This window comes from Pinus tabuliformis, chromosome 2_2 (genome assembly GCF_031772625.1).
Source record: "Pinus tabuliformis cultivar Carrire ecotype Pingquan chromosome 2_2, CPIR1, whole genome shotgun sequence".
Taxonomy (NCBI): Eukaryota; Viridiplantae; Streptophyta; class Pinopsida; order Pinales; family Pinaceae; genus Pinus; species Pinus tabuliformis.
The window spans coordinates 535,786,362-535,795,968 of NC_142300.1; the positions used below are offsets into that span (position 1 = coordinate 535,786,362).

Consider the following 9,607-nt stretch of genomic DNA (forward strand, 5'->3'; position numbering starts at 1 on the left):
AGAGAGTAAGAGTCTATGAGGTAGTGAGGAGAAAATTGTGGAGGAAATATTGGTATTTTACAGACATTTACTAGGCAACCCCAGTGATGCATAAATCTCAGTAAATCTTTCATATTTTCACTTAAAGTTACAGCCTCCATTTATCAGTGGAATGTATTTTCTATGTTTTATATTATAATCAAGAATATGTTATGTTGTCATGTGATATTAAATATTCATGAATAAATTTACTGCACCCCTTTTGCTTTTACTGCAACCCCACCCCTTTTGCTTTTACTGCAACCCCAGTGATACTTAAATGGCAATAAGTCTTTCGTATTTCAGTTGCAGTGTCCATTTCTCAGTGGAATGTATTTTCTATGTTTTATATTATAATGAAGAGTATGTTAGGTTGCATGTAGTCTTAAATATTCATGTGTAAATTTACAGCAACCCTTTTGCTTTTACTCTATTTTAATTATTTCGTACCTTTTATGAAACCTCTTTATAAGTGCTATTTCCTATTTCGATACCGCAACATAAGACTTGTCTGTACGCAACTGAATTCTCATCAGACTTATCTGTACGCAATTCATTTTGCTACTTATCTCGTTCAGAGGAGCAGTTCGCACCAACCCAACTGGTATATCTATTATCCACTAATTTCCAGTTTTCTTACCGCATCATATAAATTAATTATATTATTTGTTTTTGCATGGAATATGTATATTGCTATATACTCTCACATCATGCCTTGAAGTAGAGTTTCTGAAGAGATTTGACATGAGTGTAGATGATGGGCAAGTATGAGCATTTGAGAGAGTTGGAAGGAGCAAAGGAGCGGCTTGAGCTTGTCAAAGCAAACATTTTTTATTACTAGAGCTTGCTTACAGTTATTCGAGGTTGCCATCGTGTCTTTCACATGGTTGTCGTTCTCAAGAACGATCCTGTAATTACTTCATCACGTCTTTCAATTATCGTCATAATTGTTAGGGTTTCCAATTCCATGCAGTTGGTTTCAGCTGACAATTAGACGATTCTGATATCATTACATATTGTTAATCACTGTTTTGATAATTAATGAAAGAAGGAGAAAGTCATAGAGCCGGCGACAGAAGGGACGAAGAATGTAATGGAGGGTTGCTCGGAAACAGGGTCAAGCGCGTTGTCTTTACGTCTTCTATGGGTGCCGTTTACATGGATCCTCACAGAGAACCACTCCTCGTAGTCAGTGCTGACTGCTGGAGCGATTTGGACTACTGCATACAGACCAAGGTATTAATTAACACCAGTTTTTTTTTATCAATTATTACGGATAGAGGTTGAATCGGCTAATGCAAATCATGGAATGATAACTAATTGGACTCTCTCATGCATTATAGAATTGGTATTGCTATGCAAAAGCTTTGGCAGAGAAATCTGCATGGGAGATTGCCCAGAGAAGGAATTTAGAACTGGTGGTGATTAATCCAAACCTGGTTTTAGGTTCCTTGTTGCAGAGGCCATGGACCCCAACACTGCTCATATTATGAAATACTTGATGGGTGGGTAATGTTTTTAATTTATTTATATGTTACAGTTCATTAGTAATTTGCATATATGGCTTTTTAATGATTTAATTAATATTCTTAAACCTCGTTGATGATCAGGCTCTGCTAAGACGTACGCAAACTTAACACAGGTATATGAAGACGTTAGGGACGTGGCATAGGCTCACATTTTAGTTTATGAAACAGCCTCAGCCACTGGGCAAAGATATCTGTGTGCCTAATGCAGCCTCTATCGCGTAGACCTGGTCCACATGTTGGCCAGACAGTGCCCTCGCTGTTCCCACCCTACCAAGTAACTACACACTAAACTCTCACATAAAATGTATTTCACTTTGTCTTCTTTCACACTATGATTTATTTAGAAACATAGAGAATAAATGAAAGCAACTTCATGCACGCATGTGCTCAGATGAGAAAAATCCAAGGAAGCAGCCATACAAGTTCTCCAATCAAAAGTCGAGGTAATTGGGCCTTTCTTTTACGCCTATGAATCAGTGCTTAAAAGACGCCTTACACGACATGGGATTTCTTTCTGGAGTAGTCTTTAACGCGATTTTTTGAAAGTTTTTCCGGCGATTTTTTCCGGTGAAAATCCGGCAGTAATTTATTGGAATCCAAGTTTGGTAGCTAATTTCTGCACAATGAAACCGTCCCAGGGATTTTTCAGGGTGCTGAATCCGAATATGAAGTTAAAAAACCATTTTAACTGCAACAAATCATGATTTCATCTCAATTTCTTCCGCCGGATTCCGTCACCGGAATCTCAAAAAAATCGCATTATAGACAACTCCTTTCTTGAGCATTAAGTTGGAGTATAGGCGGACAGGGTGGACAACCTTTATATCATTCTCTTCGATGTGAGAATCGGAGTCATCGTTACATTCCTTTTGCAGTAATAGCCCCCGTTAATATTATTTCTATCTATATAAATTACTGGGGCAGCGGCATAAGTTAAATGGTTATTAATTTGGATGCGTATGTTATAATTATAGTGTGAACTTTTTATAGTAATGGTTTTTTCTATTTTAATTTTGTTTGCGGTTTTTATTTCGTTTAATTACATTGAAGATGTTCTTTTTTACCTATGTCTTGATGTATACCCATGACATTTGTCTGAGTGTACGCTGGTAAGGGTTGGAATCTTTGTTCGACTGGGGCCTCCACAGCCCTGTGAATATCGTGGCGTGCAGAGATAGGCATGCCGCATATTAACACGTGCAACTCCATATTTGCACAAGATCCTCCACAGGAATGTGCATTATGCAGCGAGTTATGATATGTTCACCACGTCGTGCGAATGTTGGATTGTCATGTTGATGTTTTCAAACTCATCTTGTAATCAAGCCCGGGCACCTTTGCTTCCTCTCCTATCGATTTTTTCGTTCTTACGATGCAACCCATGAAGCACTGACGTCGATGAAAAATGACCCATATGCCTTCTTTCAATTTGAATGACAAAGCATTCATGAGAATACCGCAGACAATACCATCATCACCATGGATTCATATAAAATTTCATGTTCCAGGAAGTGTGACTTGCTTAAATTCCCATTCCTTGGGGTCGCTAGAAGCTTCTATCCTATTTTCCTCAACATCGAGCTACACTTATCTAGTTTAGAGCGCTTTTGGCAAGAGGTGTATAGACCCTGCACCTTTGGGGTCGCTAGAAGCTTCTATTCTATTTTCCTCAACATCGAGCTACACTTATCTAGTTTAGAGCGCTTTTGGCAAGAGGTGTATAAACCCTGCACCTTTTTCTTAAATGCTTTCCTTTCATGAACAATTCCCCTCTCAAGATTTAGTCACAACAAAGTACTTACCGACTAAACTTTTTTTTAGATTCCACTCGCCTACACCTTCTCATGTTCTTATCCTTCTTTTTATTTCTAAGAATTCAAGGGAAATGTATACCCAACCTTCCTTTGATGTTAAGAATGCTTTTGTGAAACATGTTCTCTCAAGAACATGGAATTCTAAGAAACTAGAAAGCCAAAGCCTCAAGACTATCATGGAAAATGCAAAAAGGAGAAAGCTTCATTGCTTTTGGCCTCTAAGTCACATGTGACTCACCTCTAAGATAATTAAAGTGGAAACTCTCTATCCTTTCATTTTGAGATGAGGAGTTCAAATGCCTGGATTTCCATTGTACCTCCTTTTTGTCTCTTTAAATAAGATTCACCAAAGGAGAGAAGGAGCGAGAATAGAAGTAACCAGAAAGTGTGTAACTCTGTCTTCACCTGTCTTATAAGATTTGCCAACTTTCTACATATCTTCTTTTCGCCTTTTTGTTATTTCTTTAATCTTCTATATTTCCTTTCCAGTTTTCAATATTTTTTTTCATTCAATAATTGTTCAACAAATGAACAATTGTTGCCAAAATGGATGGATATTTTAAATTGTCTCTTGAATCTCATATGGTTATAAGCTTGGTTTAGGATTGTGGAGAATTTTTGGTAATTCTACAATGTGGTTATAGTAAATTTGCAGGTGGAACATAAAGGGTCTTGTATTAAGGAACATTATTGATATTGAAACCATGGTAAGTGAATTATGAACTTAGAAAGAATAACCTAAATACTAGGTAGCTAAAAATTTGAAGGCTTCAATCAAAACAATAGATCTAAGCATGCTAATCTACAAACACATACTACTGAAAATTTGAACAACAAATACACAGATTCGGGCTCTCAAATCACATTTATCTTCTATTAAACTCAAAATGAATAAAATAATCTACAATAGTTCAAAACAAAAGCTAGCTAACCAAGACATGGTGCACTTTGCATCTTCTTTGGATAATAGGAAGAGAATGAAACATACCATGAATCTATAATTTGGACACATGTAAACGCATTCATGGTTGTGACATTGTTATACTATAGCCCTACTCTAATCACCTATTGCACTATAGTAACATGGATAAGAGATCCTAGCCAATGTGCCCTGTAACACTCTCCTCCCACACTTACCTAAGTTAATCGGTCCGTTAGGGTAAACATGTGATGAGAGGCTACTACAGTATGATTCAACTCCCCATGTACAGTTAAGGAATTGGTGACTGACACAGGACAACCAATATTACCGTTTGCACATACCATAGAACCTACAGAAGCCAACCAACCCTTCCAAGTGATCAACCTTTGTGACAACTTGACACTTCACTGCCCTAGAGCCTCAGTTGCTCCCATGGAATGGGCATGCATGCAAATGGGGCCCTCTAGTCGCTCTCACAACATGGGCATGCAAGTGAATAAGGTCTTTTTCAGCTAGTTCTGAGTCTACGACCACAGATTTCGTGCCACTTTTGCAAGGCCAAGACTCAGGTCACTGCCTAGAACACCATGAAACTTTCAAGAACTAAAAGTAATATCGAAACAATGATAAAAATGCAAATACTTGAAAAAATATTGGCTGGACCCCTATTAGCCATGACAAGTATTTCGTAAAATATGTCACAAATATGCATCCTACAGGTCATAACAACATATATGAGCATAAGGGTCTCATACTTATCTGAGAATCACTAAGAAGTATTGATGTATTATCACCTTAGTTGCATTATCATCTATTAGGTCATATATTCATGGTGCATTCATTTACAAATCAAAACATGATGAGAGCCATACATCATCATTGTCATAAAACATTCTCATAACCAGGATATAACCAACATAAATAACAAGGATACAGCAACCATGAATGCCTGATATGAACCTGTGAATTTTCTCATAAAATACCAAGGAGAAATAGTTCTTATTAATGAATGACCAGGCCAACCAGGTTTGGGATTTCCATGTACCACCTGACCATAGATTAGCTGAACCAAGTATTTCTTTCATCCAATCACCCTTGTCACATACTCCAAGCATGAATGTGGGACTTAAAACGAAAAGAAACCATGTCATCCTAAGGCTACACCACCTCACCCTCAATAATAGAAGTAGGCTTTACCGTAATCCCCAAGGGATCACTAGGCCATAAACGATAAACAAACAATACCAAGTTTTACCGCAATCCTCATCAGATCACTAGGCCAAAAACAAGCATGGATGCCATCAGATCTCTCCACCTACACCGTAAGGGATTTGTCCCCAACCTCTCGACTTTACCATGTATCCTGCCATTACCGGTCAAGGGATTCCTAGGCCTATGAGGTCTCCACCCTCTTGGCTTTACCATGTATCCCATCCTGGAATTCCTAGACCTAATCAAGGGTAGTCACCACTGAGATTTACAATGTATCCCACCATTCACTAGTCACAGGATTCATAGGCTCAATCGATGTGTTCACATTCAGGATTTACTTTGTATCCCATCCATGGATTCCTATGCCTTCTAAATAATCTTGGAAGCATGCCACTCAACTTCAAGTCCATCTGGCAATCCAGCTCAACCATATACAAAAGAACCTACCACACCATGGCTATCCGGAAATGACAAGACTAGGTTTAAAAACATTGTCATACCTGGCAAAACCCATGCCCATGACAACAATAGAACCAAGAACACACATGCATAACCATGTATGCTAAATCTAGCAAGGAAATGACACATGTAAATTGATACTTGCAAATAATCTCGTTGTAGCTTCTAGATCCTGCTCTTCGTTGCTTGATCTTTGCTTCCTCTTGCCTTCTTTTCTCTTTCTTGATCCAATGCTGAAGTGCTCCAAGAAAAATACAAGTATCCAAGAGTGAGAGAGAGAGAGAGAGAAAATAAAGAGAGAACTCCAAAACTAAACTGACAAAAGTCTATGAACTGATCCTCAGATGCCTTTTTATTAATGAGGCCTTTGTTTTCTTCATTTTCCATTATTTTCCTTCATTTTCCTGCTCACGTGCAACCTGTGTCTTTTCACCTTCCTTTTCTCCTACTTTCCTTTATTTTCATAAATAAAATACCAATTAATACCTCATGCATTTCCAAAGCCCTTTTCATTGCCTTTTCCAATTTCCTTTAGCCATAGTAACCAAAATGAACACCCATTAGGATGTTTTTCTCACCATTCAGCTTGGAATACGTGTTCCATGACCTTGATTTTATTTTATCATTTATTAACTTTATTTACATGGAATTTTGACAAGGGTTGTTAAATAACCCTCCCCTTGGGGGAACACTATCCTCAGTGTCCAATGACACCTACAACCAACAAGACCGCTGAAAGAAAAAAATACTTCCCATGGAGCTTTATAACACATCTCATTGTAGTATTTATAATGACCACCTGTTGAAAACATGACAATCATGTTGTTTACTGGAGATTTATAAGACAACTCATTACGGTATTTACAATAATAACCAAATTTACACATATACACATTTGCTTCAACCAGCAAAAGAACATATTTCCTATATAGCTTTATAAATCCAACTCGATACAATATTTACAATAATATACACATATGCACATTTTCTCAACCAACAAATAAAAGGGATACGATGTCTACATCCACAACAAGGGAATCCAAAGGCTCACACCTCCACCTTCAAAGTAATACCAGGATTCACTTCCTTTCCATGAAGTCCAAAATCCACTGCCAAAGTCAAAGTTGCATCCAATGTCGAGCGCTACAATCTCGCATCACTTTTCCTCTCAGTGAATAATTAACAACTCATTTTTCCAGGGCACTCTCCCAATGTGCATCTGATTCCATATGGCAATGCTAATGACCAAAACAAATCCATCCTCATCCTTCCCTTCTCTACTACACATTCCCTCGGGTAATCTGGTCACCCCCTTCCATGTAGTCACTCATCTTCCAAGTTCCTCGGCATCCCCTATCTCGGGTGATCCATCCCTTGGAAAGGATTCCTTGTATCAGAAGGTCAACAAGCAAGGCATATACCTGCCTCAAAACCATCATACTAGTTATAACATGCTCATGGAAATTAATTGACACTATTGGGCACCAGAGTCCCATAATGGCCCTGCTCCTAAAGTGATTTACTAGCATAATACTTTCTATCTTAATTCCTTTTGTTGTTGTTGTTAATCCTTGCAGTTAGTTTCAACCACCGAACTGAGCATTTATGTGCTTCCTTTACCAAGCACATAACTTCCATTAGATTTAAAATAAATTGAAATAAATCCATATCATACCTCATTGCTAGCTCGTTAATAAGGTACACTTGCAATTTCATTTACTTCTTGTTGCAACAAGTCAAACTAGCATCTTTGATCAAATCATTATGTATAACCATATCACATATGATTAGCTCGAAAGGCAACCTTCATAGATCAAAATCATGAATCACATGCAATCATCATAAACCAGAATCATAGATCACATGCATAATTATAATTGAAATAAAATATTGATACTTATCCTTTAATCAATCCTTTCACTTATACCTTTGTTCTTTTGGTACACACACCAGATCAGTTTCCACACCCAAAAAATACCTAGTGTCTTCTCTTCAACTACGTACACATACACATAGTGTACATTACAACATGTACATCCACACACGACATACAACACCATACAATACATGCATCTGCACCTAACATATAACACATACACATACACTCAACATACAATACAACACATACACTTGCATCCAGTGTATGGCACAACACATACCCCTACGCCCAGTGTACGACATGAAACAATACATATACGTACACAAAGTACAACACAACAAATATACATGTCACAATATCACAACTACACAATACACATACATAGCCCACAACACATCATGTACGACATGCACACAATACCACATGTACACTAGTACCATATGTACAACATGTACACAGTACCACATGCACAACATGTGTACAACATCACATGTACATGGCACCACCTACACAACGTGTACACAGTTCCACATGTACACCGCAATACATGTATAATGTGTACACAATACCACATGTAGACAACACCACCTACACACAGCACAACATGTACACAACACCACATGCACACAACATTGCATGCAAACAACACCACGTGTACAATCATGCACACAACACCATATGTACATAGCACCACATGTACAGCATGCACACAACACCATACATACAATAGACACACAACATCATATATACACAATACTACATATGTTACATGTACACATCACCATAGGTACAATCACTGAATATACAACATGCACAACATATACACAATAGTAGCACTGCACATCCAAAACCACACTGTCTCTATCAAGCAACCTTGCTTCCAGTGTCTCTATGCCATCCATTCTTATACCAACGTGTCGTAGATCATACTGCTTTCATTCTGTTGATGTATCCCTTAATATAGCCTTCCCATAACATAGACATAGTATAATCACATAATATCAACTCATAACCACATGATACTGACCTTGTAGATTTGTCAGAACTACTCTTTCTGCTCAATTCCTCATAGTCAGGAACCTCTTCATGCCATTAATTTTCATAAGCAATTATTCCTCCACAAGAATGATTCCTGACAACCATGTCACACCGTGACATATATATATATATATAAACATTAGCATAAAAAAATCATGATCATGTCAGACAACAACATACATACTTACATATATACATATAAACATTAGCATAAAAACAATCATGATCCATGATGACCTTGTCATACATGACATACATACATACATATGTACATATATAGACATCGGCACAATCATGATCACAACATAATTACCAGATATCATAAGGTCAATGTTAAGAGAACTCCCTTGAAAACATTGATTCCCAACATAGCATCTAACCCCTCAAATCCATTTACTTTACCTTTTCTCATTATTTTTATCATGTTTGTACTTCCATTGTCCATTTACCACAATGGACCCAACCAATCTAACCGACTCTCCTTCAATAGCTCTTATACATGCATGGAGCTTCAGTCGGGCCTTACATCACTTGTTGGGTTTCATTCAACTCTTCCTGAGATCCATTAACTTTCCTCTTTCCCAACCAATTCCCCAAACTCTCAAAACATAAAAGACAAGACCAAGAAACAAAAAAGAGAAAACCATCAAAACCAATAGTAATACGACATCACAAACAAAGTGGCAAGGCCGTGCCCTAGACACAATAAAAACCCATAAATAAAGCTCAAACAAAT

General features: G+C 37.6%; 1 pseudogene; it reads left to right on the forward strand.

Moving 5' to 3' along the window:
* Positions 1 to 1,059: 1,059 nt before the first annotated feature.
* LOC149193717 (cinnamoyl-CoA reductase 2 pseudogene) lies at positions 1,060 to 1,690 on the forward strand (annotated as a pseudogene).
* Positions 1,691 to 9,607: the final 7,917 nt, after the last annotated feature.